This window comes from Simochromis diagramma, unplaced genomic scaffold (genome assembly GCF_900408965.1).
Source record: "Simochromis diagramma unplaced genomic scaffold, fSimDia1.1 OVJJ01000107.1, whole genome shotgun sequence".
NCBI classification, from domain to species: domain Eukaryota; kingdom Metazoa; phylum Chordata; class Actinopteri; order Cichliformes; family Cichlidae; genus Simochromis; species Simochromis diagramma.
Genome location: NW_024387209.1, coordinates 9,963,937 through 9,976,268, shown reverse-complemented (window position 1 = coordinate 9,976,268; position 12,332 = coordinate 9,963,937). Strand labels below are relative to the sequence as shown.

The following is a 12,332-nucleotide window of genomic DNA, read 5'->3' as shown; positions in this document are numbered from 1 at the left end:
TGTAGAGCCTTTACCTTGCAATATAAAGGGCCTTGAGGCGACTGTATAAATAAAATTGAATTGATTCACAGTGGGTAGTTCCATGTGTTTGATTTGGCAGATCCCCTTACACAACCCTAAAGGGATTTGTGTCTCTTTCCAGGATCAAACCAGGGATTTTTTGCTTGTTAGGTGAATGTGTAAACCACCACACTATGAAACCATGTACAACATTGTTTGAATGTGCAAAAAGTTTCCACAGTCAAATCATAGTGAAAGTCACCTTAGTTACTGAAGTCCAGGAGTTATAAAATACATAAATGGATTTAGAAGTCCTACATCCACACTTAAGGAAGTTACTTCAGCAAATGGATGGGTACACCCAAAGTATCTTTCTACTCAATTTTGAGCACTCAAAAAGCTCAAAGAGAGTCTCATTCACCCAGTCACACACATGCAGTGCTTTTATCTAAGCACTTTTATATCTAACTTTCACACTCAAATCATTGTATCAGCAATTCAGGTTTAAATATCTTATTTAAGGATACTTTCACACAAGGACAAGAAGCACTGGGGGTCGCTCCACCAACCTTCCAACTGGTAGATGACCCGCACTACCACCTGAGCCACAGCCGCCCCAAACAAACAAAAGGTGTCAGGTTGTTAGACTGAATCTTATCTGGAATCAAGTAACCAAAAGAACAGCAGAGTAGATCCTGAGTGTCTGTATGTTGATTCAACAGGGATAATATTAAATTAAAGTTGACACCTAAGAACTTAATGCATTATTTATATCTCCACCATAAATTGATGCAGGAAAAGTACAAAGTGGATGATAGAATGTAAAACGTTAAAGTCCTGACCCTCAAAATATCCTTGTGTCTAAACCCAACCAAGTAGTTTTTAATAACTAAGCTTAACAGCAAGTGAAAGTAGAAGACAAATGAGAAAATTGTTAGAAAGTGTAAAATTGTTAGAAAGTGACAAAATACAGTGGTGTCTGCAAGATGCAAAGAGGATATCCTGCCTTGGAAACTGTTATCTCTCAGCAGTCGATATTACTGCATCTGGTGTGTCAGAGCGACGTTGCCAAAGAACACCTTGTGTGTAATATGGAGACAAAAGACGCATCTGGCAAAAAAAACAGCATTTTTTTTACCCATCACGATGAAAACTTGTTGGCCAGCCAGCTCAAATCTTGATGTGGTCCAGTATTTGAAAGTGAGCTGTTGCTTCCACATTGTTAGAATACAAATAACAGTTGATTGCTGAATATTTAGTAGCAAGGAAATTACAATACTGGATTTGTTGGATAAATGGCATCCTATCACGGTACCACGCTGGAAAACAGCGCCTGAGAGTGACCCATTCTTTAACAGATGTTTGTAGAAGTAGTTTGCATGCCTAGGTGCTTTATTTTATACACCAGTGCAAGTGACTGGAACACCTGAATTCATTGATTTGGACAGTGAGTGAATACTTTTTACAGTGTAGTGGATGTTTTCATGAGATGATCATATTAGGGATATCGGTTTTCAGTGGTATCATATAAGGGAAAAAATGTCTGAAATGGATTATTGAGCGCAGGCTTATACAAATCATATGTTCAAGGTTGCTTTTCAGGGTTTCAAAGCGTTTTACAACGTCATGAAAAAAATTATCATTGTTGGCAGCTTCAGCCACATGGCACTGGACCTGCTGTACGCCATTTAAAATCTGGAAATATACAACTGACCATCAGAAACCAGATAAAAGAAAAGAAAATGTGATAGTAGTATCCAGTGGTCCACAGTTGTAACATGTAAAAGAAAATTTTATTTGTGTTTCTTTCACAATACCCCTCACAGACAAAAGCACCTCGTGTCCCTACCACCCTGCCCACCCGCCAAGCTGAAAAGCACTAAACACCTGAAAATGCAAATGCAAGGGAGGAGGTGCAGATTTTCTGGCACAATATCTCCATGCAGTCCCTTAGTAAACAAGGACAAACCCAGTTTTATTGTTTAGTGGCTGAAAAAGGGGGGCTGCTAATCCTCAGCAAATATCCTCTTTTTTAATTCAGTGGTCTGTTTGCAGTGAAGCTGCTCTGCTGCTCGAGTTACAGTCTTCCAGGGTTGCATTATTTCTAGAGTATGTTATTTTTAAAAGTATTTTTTTAATTATATAAAATTTGAACCATAATTCAAAGTAAAACAAGAGTCTTCAGTATTGTTATAAAGCTGTTTAAAATCCCAGATTATTGCCATAAGCTCTATCTATCTATCGACATATATATATATATATATACATATATATATATATATACAGTGGGGCAAAAAAGTATTTAGTCAGCCACCGATTGTGCAAGTTCCCCCGCTTAAAATGATGACAGAGGTCAGTAATTTGCACCAGAGGTACACTTCAACTGTGAGAGACAGAATGTGAAAAAAAAATCCATGAATCCACATGGTAGGATTTGTAAAGAATTTATTCGTAAATCAGGGTGGAAAATAAGTATTTGGTCAATAACAAAAATACAACTCAATACTTTGTAACATAACCTTTGTTGGCAATAACAGAGGTCAAACGTTTACTATAGGTCTTTACCAGGTTTGCACACACAGTAGCTGGTATTTTGGCCCATTCCTCCATGCAGATCTTCTCGAGAGCAGTGATGTTTTGGGGCTGTCGCCGAGCAACACGGACTTTCAACTCCCGCCACAGATTTTCTATGGGGTTGAGGTCTGGAGACTGGCTAGGCCACTCCAGGACTTTCAAATGCTTCTTACGGAGCCACTCCTTTGTTGCCCGGGCGGTGTGTTTTGGATCATTGTCATGTTGGAAGACCCAGCCTCGTTTCATCTTCAAAGTTCTCACTGATGGAAGGAGGTTTTGGCTCAAAATCTCACGATACATGGCCCCATTCATTCTGTCCTTAACACGGATCAGTCGTCCTGTCCCCTTGGCAGAAAAACAGCCCCATAGCATGATGTTTCCACCCCCATGCTTCACAGTAGGTATGGTGTTCTTGGGATGCAACTCAGTATTCTTCTTCCTCCAAACACGACGAGTTGAGTTTATACCAAAAAGTTCTACTTTGGTTTCATCTGACCACATGACATTCTCCCAATCCTCTGCTGTATCATCCATGTGCTCTCTGGCAAACTTCAGACGGGCCTGGACATGCACTGGCTTCAGCAGCGGAACACGTCTGGCACTGCGGGATTTGATTCCCTGCCGTTGTAGTGTGTTACTGATGGTGACCTTTGTTACTTTGGTCCCAGCTCTCTGCAGGTCATTCACTAGGTCCCCCCGTGTGGTTCTGGGATCTTTGCTCACCGTTCTCATGATCATTTTGACCCCACGGGATGAGATCTTGCGTGGAGCCCCAGATCGAGGGAGATTATCAGTGGTCTTGTATGTCTTCCATTTTCTGATGATTGCTCCCACAGTTGATTTTTTCACACCAAGCTGCTTGCCTATTGTAGATTCACTCTTCCCAGTCTGGTGCAGGTCTACAATACTTTTCCTGGTGTCCTTCGAAAGCTCTTTGGTCTTGGCCATGGCGGAGTTTGGAGTCTGACTGTTTGAGGCTGTGGACAGGTGTCTTTATACAGATGATGAGTTCAAACAGGTGCCATTCATACAGGTAATGAGTGGGGGACAGAAAAGCTTCTTACAGAAGACGTTACAGGTCTGTGAGAGCCAGAGATTCTCCTTGTTTGAGGTGACCAAATACTTATTTTCCACCCTAATTTACGAATAAATTCTTTACAAATCCTACCATGTGAATTCATGGATTTTTTGTACCTCTGGTGCAAATTACTGACCTCTGTCATCATTTTAAGTGGGGGAACTTGCACAATCAGTGGCTGACTAAATACTTTTTTGCCCCACTGTATATATATATATATATATATATATATATATTAGGGGTACAACGATACACAAAATTCACGGTTCGGTTCGGTTCGGTTCGATACTTTGGTGTCACGGTTCGATATTTTTTCGATACAAAAAAAATGTTCATGCCTTTTTAATTTGTCATTTATTAAATTTTCACGGCACATTCCGCACCACATCTCTGTGCGTTCATCATTTGTTTCAAGCCAGCTCACCTCCTGCAACCACTTTTCCGAGAATACGTGCTTCTTTTGTGTTTCGGACTCCTGACATTTCTTTGGAGGTGGAGGAACATCACAGAAATTGCTTAAAGGAGCTTCTTCGACATCTTTAAGAGTTCTAAACAAATGTCTGTCCTCCTCCTGAAACTCTTATGTACGCAAACACACGTTGCAACTTCTTATCTTGTGCGCGTTTTTTATTTTGACTGTGAATGCGCACCTGCGGACCACTTATGTGCAGCCCTGGTTATTTAGCTCGTCATATTGCAGCCACAGAAATTCTTTTGTCCATGAAACCATAAAGCTGCACTTTCTTTTTGCCTTATAGTCTGATTTGTCATAACTTTTCCGTTTTGTGGTAAGCTTTTCTTTGGCTGTCACTTCTTCACCCTGACCTGTCTTATTTGGCTCAGCAGAACTAAAATATATATCCTGCTGCTTTTACACACGCACTCACATAACACTCAGCGATTCTCTGCGCGATCAACCTCTCACATGTTTAACCTTGCTGTGGGAGATTTCACTTGTCATGTTTGCATAGTAAGCTAACGATTGATAAGACGATGTCAGAGGAATTGGTGCGCAAATTATCATCACTCACCAATCAGTGCTGTCGCTCTCTATACACAGTTCGCGTGATTGCAAAGTGAAAGCAAAAAACAAGCGCAAATTCAAACGCGATTTCAATATGTCACATATTGACAGTGGCTCACCGATGCCAATGACATAATTACCCAGCTACATTTCCGAAAGAATGCAAAAACATTGACATATATTTTTCCTTCCTACGATAGGCCGACGGGCAGGGCAGAGATAGATTTTGGTAGGCCGACTGGAAAAATCACTAGCCCCGGGACGTCGGGCTAGTGATTTTGCGAACCCTGTATCGGATTGAGGAATCACTCATCTTTGGAAAATAGAGTTTATTACAGAGAAATGGCTCTTTCCAAAATAAAAGCCATACTATACGCTTCTTCTGGGCTATATTCTCAGCAGCATATTAAACATATCAGGTCCCCATAAGGAGAATCATGTGCTAACGGCTGTCTAAGTGACTCGGGTAAAGTTTGTAGCATGCGTGCTTGTTGTTTTTGTCTGCTTCCACTTGTCTTTGCACTAGGATGTTTGTCTACCACCGGACATAGTGGTGGTAGACAAACAGAAGAAGACGGCCGTAGTGATCGATGTAGCAGTTCCGAATGACAGCAATATCAGGAAGAAGGAACACGAGAAGCTGGAGAAATACCAAGGGCTCAGAGAAGAGCTCGAGAGGATGTGGAGGGTGAAGGTAACGGTGGTCCCCGTGGTAATCGGAGCACTAGGTGTGGTGACTCCCAAGTTAGGCGAGTGGCTCCAGCAGATCCCGGGAATAACATCGGAGATCTCTGTCCAGAAGAGCGCAGTCCTGGGAACAGCTAAGATACTGCGCAGGACCCTCAAGCTCCCAGGCCTCTGGTAGAGGACCCGAGCTTGAAGGATAAACCGCCCGCAGGGGCGTGCTGGGTGTTTTTATATATATATATATATATATATATATATATAAATAATGTACCAATTACTAATTGGATAAAATGAATGCAATGATGATAGTGTAGCAGTATAAGTACAGCTGTTGACTTAAATTAATCGGTGGGGCAGTGAAACACAGCTCCCCGACTAGACCAGTACAAAATCAAAAACTACTCAGGATGTTGGAAGCAGTCGAGATGTGCAGGAGACCTTGAAGTGGATATTGACCAGAGCTCTACGTATTCCATATGGACAAAGTTATTCGCCCATTACAAAGTGGAAGCATTGTATTACTGCAAAGCAAACCACAAAGACACAGCCATGAAAGTAACGTAAAAGTTTCCAACACTCTGCTGACTCAGCAATTGCAGAGTTCTGCCATCCTGTGGCATTAACATCAGCTCAAAAACATCATAGTTATGTAATTTTCTGGCACAATATCTCCATGCAGTCCATGCAGGTGTTTGTTATTTTGAATCACAAAAGTCATTATTTTGGAAGGAAACCTTTGAAACAAGATTTAGAATTAATTACGTAAAAGTACTAAATCTTTTTTTTAGCACAATCGGGCGAAGGAACACTTTTTCCAGATTTTTTGACTGTTCCTTTACGTAGTCAAAAACTCCCCAAATATCATAAAAGAAAATCAAGTCAATAAAAGCAATGCAAGAAGCTTTTTTGCTGCCATGAAATTAGTCTCCCCTGCATCTCATTAGCAAGCCCATCATCGAAAAGATAAAAATCACATTCGATTATGTTTGACAGGTCATTCTGTTGGCCCAGAAATCTTTCTCTGATTTATTTTACATAATAATCATTACCCAGTGCAGCTACAAATGGCAGTATTTGTCAGCGCCCATTATTAAACCTCCACCCAGCATTGAGTTCAGATAATCCAATTCCATTTTCAAACATATATAGAATTTGTTCACTGTGTGATGACACAGTACTGCAGTTACTGAAAGAGCTATTGACCGTAAATTGGCTTCCATTATGTCTCTTCTCTTAGTGAAAGGTTTCACAGTAAATAACCCTTTTTTCCAAGGTCCATGTGGTTGGACATTTATCCTCCATCAAAGAGAACAACATCTGTCAGCAACATCACGCAAACCCATCTGAGTTGAATTTCAGGAAATTTGGTGAACAGGTAAACCTCGACTAAAGGAAGAACTTGTTAAATATTGATGCAGATGATTGATGACTCTGCCTGTAGCAGCAATGGACATTTTCCATTGCTGCTACAGGCAGAAAATTGCCTTTAAATTCTTTCAATTCAGTTTTATTTACACTACCAGTCAAAAATTTGGACACGCCTTCTCTTTTATTGTTTTTTCTTTATTTACATTGTAGATTCTCACTGAACCCATCAAAACTATGAATGAACACATATGGAATTTTGTAGTAAATAAAAAAGTGTGAAATAATTCAAAATAGGTTTTATATTTTAGATTCTTTAAAATAGCCGCCCTTTGCTTTCATTACTGCTTTGCACACTCTTGTCATTCTCTCGATGAGCTTCTTGAGATCGTTACCTGAAATGGTTTTCCAACAGTCTTGAAGGAATTCTCAGAGATGTGGAGCACTTGTTGGCCCTTTTGCCTTCACTCTGTGGTCCATCTCATCCCAAACCATCTCGATTAAGTTTAGGTCAGGTGACTGTGGAGGCCAGGCGATCTGGTGCAGCACTCCATCACTCTCCGTCTTGGTCAAATTGTCCTTACACAGCCTGAGGTGTGTTTGGGGTCAGTGTCCTGTTGAAAAATAAATCATGGTCAAACTAACTGCAAACCAGATAGGATGGCATGTCGCTGCAGGATGCTGTGGTAGTGTCCCCAACAGTGTCACCAGCAAAGCACCCCCACACCATCACACCTCCTCCGCCATGCTTCACAACCATGCATGTAGTGACCATCCGTTCACCTTTTCTGTGTCTCAAAAAGACACGGCGAGTGGAAGACCAAAAATCTAAAATCTGGACTCATCAGACCAAAGCACAGATTTCCACTGGTCTAATGTCCATTCCTCGTGTTTCTTGGCCCAAACACTCTTCTGCTTGTTGCTTTTCTTTGGTCGTGATTTCTTAGCAGCTATTTGACCATAAAGGCCTGATTCGCGCAGTCTTCTCAAAACAGTTGATGTAGAGATGTGTCAGCAGCAGAGGTGACTCTTGGTCTTCCTTTCCTGGGGCGGTCCTCATGTGAGCCAGTTTTGTCACAATGCTTTATGGTTTTGGGGTCTGCACTTGAGGACACAGTCAAAGTTTTAGTAATTTTCAGAACTGACTGACTGACCTTCAGCTCTTAAAGTATCGATGGACTGTTGTTTCTCTATACTTAGCAGATTGGTTCTTGCCATAATATGAATTCTAACTGTTGTCAAATAGGGCTGTCAGCTGTGTACTAACCTGACTTCTGCACAACACAACTGATGGTCCCAACCCCATTAAGACGGCAAGAAACTCCACAAATAAACCCTGACAAGACATACCTGTGAAGTGAAAACCATTTCAGGTGACTGCATCATGAAACTCAATGAGAGAAGGCCAAGGGTTTGCAGCCCTGTCAACAAAGCAAAGGGTGGCTACTTTGAGGAATCTAAAATATAAGACACATTCAGAGTTATTTATCATTTTTTTCTTTGCTACATAATTCCATATATCTTGTTTCATATATTTGATGCCTTCAGTATGTAACTACAATATAGAAAGTAGTAATAACAATGAAAAAACATGAAATGAGAAAGTGTGCCCAAACCTTTGACTGGTAGTGTATATAGGACCAATTTACAACAACAGTCAGGTGCTTAATATTGTAAGGTAAAGACAATAATACAACAATACAGAGAAAAACCAACAATGAGACAACCCTCTATGACCAGGCAATTTGGCAAAGGTGGGAAGGAAAAACAGTTTTAATTTAGCCACTGAAGCTGAATTACCCCTGCACAAGGGTCACCCAAACAAATGGAACATTGGCTTAAAGGGAGGGGGAATAGAATAGTGTAAGATAAAGGTTATTTTGAACTATGAATCTCCTGTTCATTTCTTACAGTTTATCTGTGACTCACCTCTAGAATAAAAATATGTGGCTGGGAATTAGCACGATAGGTTCCCTTTATGGAGCAACAGAAACTACATTTGTATCTGTCATAGAATGAATTTCAAGAAATTCTTGTTTTATATTTATTTATTTGAATGTCCCCTATTCTGGAGACAGCATCCATCTCTGCACATGTGTTTTTGATAACCTGTTTATCCATTTCAAGGCTCCAAAAAAGCCAATTTCCATCAGTCTTAATGGTGCAGTACAACTGAGCAGCAAGTGTTTCTCTCAGGTCGTCTCCTTCTGTTACGCATAGATGAGTTGCCAGCCTATAAGTGGCATATTCCACGGCAGATGGTCCACGATATGAAGCGCTGCTGTAGGGGAGCAGGAGGATAGACAGAGAGAGAGAGGGCCAGAGCCAGTCATTGAACACTAGAATGACATCTGAAAATGAAGCCACAATTGTCCCTCACTTTTCAGCTCTGTCCAATCACGTGCAGCCTTCTAGTGTGCAGTAACATCCAAATACATTTCTGTGTTACCACTCAAGGCACGCAGCAGCTGATGTGTTATAATACCGTCAAAGTCTAATGTTCAAGGCTTTTAAAATGTTCTCTCTTCATCATGAAGGCAAATTAGAAACCTCCCCATTACGGCTGCAATCAGTTTCATATATTGAGATGGAACATAATATTCTTGATGGATGCGTTCATGGCCTCACTAATTTCACTTATTAATTCAGAGTATTTTTCGATAGCAGCTGTATTCCTGACAGGCATTATGCAAGCAATCCGACACCGTGAAAACATGTTTTGAATTAGTGGCTTCACCTTGTTTCAAAGATGCTTTTAAGCTGCTCTATCTTTCTTTGTTACTCTAGTCTCTTTATGGTAGTGATTTCTGTTAAATGGCGATCTCAGTATAAAAGGTAGCAAACGATAAAACTAACAAGCCATCATTACAGGCACTTTGCACTCATGCAGCTCTCCACATCAGAGCTGTGCTTCAATCATTTTCTTTAAAAATACCTAGTGTGGTGCAACATATGAAGGATATTTACATTTCAAAAGCATGCATCATTAAATATGAGAAATGGAATATGTGTCACAAAATGCTGGCCATGAATAAGAGTCAGAAAAAACATGTTACATATTCAGTGCTAGGTTTAAGTAACCTTACAAAGTCTGCACTGTAAATTAAAACAAGACCTCCTGTGAGAGGCCACATAGTGCTTCAGGCTAAATGGTAATGCATTTTCTATAGCTGTGTTATCGCTGTAACATTTGACAATCAGCACTTCAAAGAAATGATGGGGATTTAATTAGTTTGCGGGCATTTGTCGTGGCACAACTTTAACATATTTAAGAGGCCAGTCACTGAACTTACTACCATTTATTGCTATTGCCATTGACCGGCGGAGCCTGGTTCTGCCTGAGAGGTTCCTTCCTGCTAAAAGGGAGTTTTTTCCTTCCCACTCTCACTGTCACCAAGTACTTGCTTGGGGTGATTGTTGGTTTTTGTCTCCATTATCGTGGGGTCTTTACCTTACAATAAGAAGAACGTTGAGATGATTGTTATTGTGAATTGAGGAGAACATGACTGTCTATAATAAGCTGTATGAAATCCAGTATTTTTGAGGGCATTTTGTTCAAAAACACAAAGGTCAGCTGCATAGTGGAAGAGAAAAAAGAGTAAAGCTTCAAATCATTTTGATTCTGTGGACAATGATTGCATGCTTCACTTCTAAGAGAACCCTTTGATTCCATAAAATGTTGAACTTACATTGGCATGGCAGAAGAGTTGCGAATTCCTCTTGGCTCGAGTATTTCATCCACTAATTGTTCAGATATTTTGGTAAAAGCCAAAAAGTGTCAATCTGACAGTGGTGTTACATATAAAGTCAAGAAACTTTCCAAATTCCAAAGCATTTATCCTCTGGGTTCCAGTTTTTTCGAGATATTTCAGTCCTGACAAGGGGTGTAGGACCTTCACTGACCAACAAACTGACATTGCCATCCCTAAAGCTGTGCTGCTAGTGTGTAACAATCAAGAAACATCAGTGTATCTCAGTGCTGTTGAAACAGACTAGTCATGCATTAAAAGATGCAATCAGCAGTCCTCACTCCATCATGCTCAAAAAAAGAAAGCACAAGACCTCCATCATGGCTGCCACAGGGGTTTTTAGAGTACTTGAAACCCCCACAAAGGTTCATGTTCAGTCGTGGCTGAGCATTCATGTCGCTCAGGTTTTGTGTTCTTGTTTTCATTTTGAAAAGCTCATCTAAAATGTCAAACCTTTGGGTGTCACTGTGAAGAGCAAGGGATGCAATCCAGTGCTTAGAGTTTAAGCATATTCCCAAAGCAGCTGACGCTGGAAATGAACCTCGACTGACCTTCTGTACAATGTGCTTGCAGGCTCTTTCTTTTCTTTTCCTTCGCTTTTTCAGTCAGCTAATCGTTACTAAGTACAGTAAACTCTTACTTTTGGACAGAAAGTCCTTTCTTCTTAAAATAACTTAGTCTATTTATATGTATATATGTGTATACTGAACTTCTTAATCCTTTAAGTGGTTGTGATTCAGGACCACGGGCTTGTTGAAAAAGAGGAATGATGTCTTCTATTAGCTTGCATTATATAAAAAAGCTAGAAGAAATCAAATTTAATTAACTGGCTTTGTTTAGAGGGATGTGGCAGAAGAAGGCCTCTCTTGTCTTCTTTGTTTGGAGAGTTGGAAGGGAGAATATTAGAATCAAGGCCAGAGACAGCTGTAATTTATAAGATTGTGAAAGAACATGTGGCTTCAGGGGGCTTTTAAAAGCATGAAGGCTCTTGTAGCTATGGAGATACACTGGCAACACAATGGTAATACTGTCTGCAGAAAAGATAACTGTAAAACACACACCAAGAGAAATATGATGGCAATAATATTTGCCAACTACATCCCTCTTGCATCATGGTGATTGCTCCTCTTGGTTATAGATGGCTATCCTCTAAATTAGACCATTTACATAATTAGTCTGGTTGCCAGTACAGGGCACGACAAGCCTTGCCACTTGCTCATTACTGCTGTCACTCATTTTTGCATGTCAAACTGGTTCAACTTGTCAATTGAGCTCAGCTTTTTTTCTTTTACTTAAAAGGAGACACCAGTGTTGTTGATGTATTAGCTTTCAAGAAAATTCAATTCCCAATGTGCTTGCTAGTGCTTGTGTCTAATGTCTACCCCCGAGCAATACCCTGCATGTGAAACTGTGCCATTTTAAGGTTGAACATCTCCAGAATTAGTACAGAACATAGTTGCTCCAGCTTTAAAGCCTTTTGAGCAGGCCATTCTCCTTGTAAGCACTCCATGGAAAAAGCACTTTTACATGTCACTGAAGTGGAACAATGGGCTTGTAACAGAAGTATATATGGGAAACACATATCTGACAACACGCTACATTAAAAGAAAAATCTATTTTTATTAAGAAAAAGGCAAGCCACTTCTATTATCTTTTTCTTTAAAAGTAGCCTAGAGGCTGTCTTTTTACCATTACACTTTAACATGTACCAGGTCCCCAGTTGCCTGTTTTGAGTTTTGAAAGAAACTAATAGATAGAAACAGTCAGTCAAAATCTAGTAAGATGTGTGGGTACATAAAGAATGGTGTCTGGGTCCAGATCCAGACTGCTGGCCACCTATTGGTGAGGGCATAGA

The 12,332-nt window shown here is 40.3% G+C and overlaps 1 protein-coding gene across 2 annotated transcripts in view; it reads left to right on the top strand.

Annotated features, from left to right (window-relative positions):
- LOC120746324 (gamma-aminobutyric acid receptor subunit gamma-3-like) overlaps window positions 1–12,332 on the top strand; it is a 169,071-nt gene that overhangs the window by 109,587 nt on the left and 47,152 nt on the right. The window lies entirely within an intron of this gene.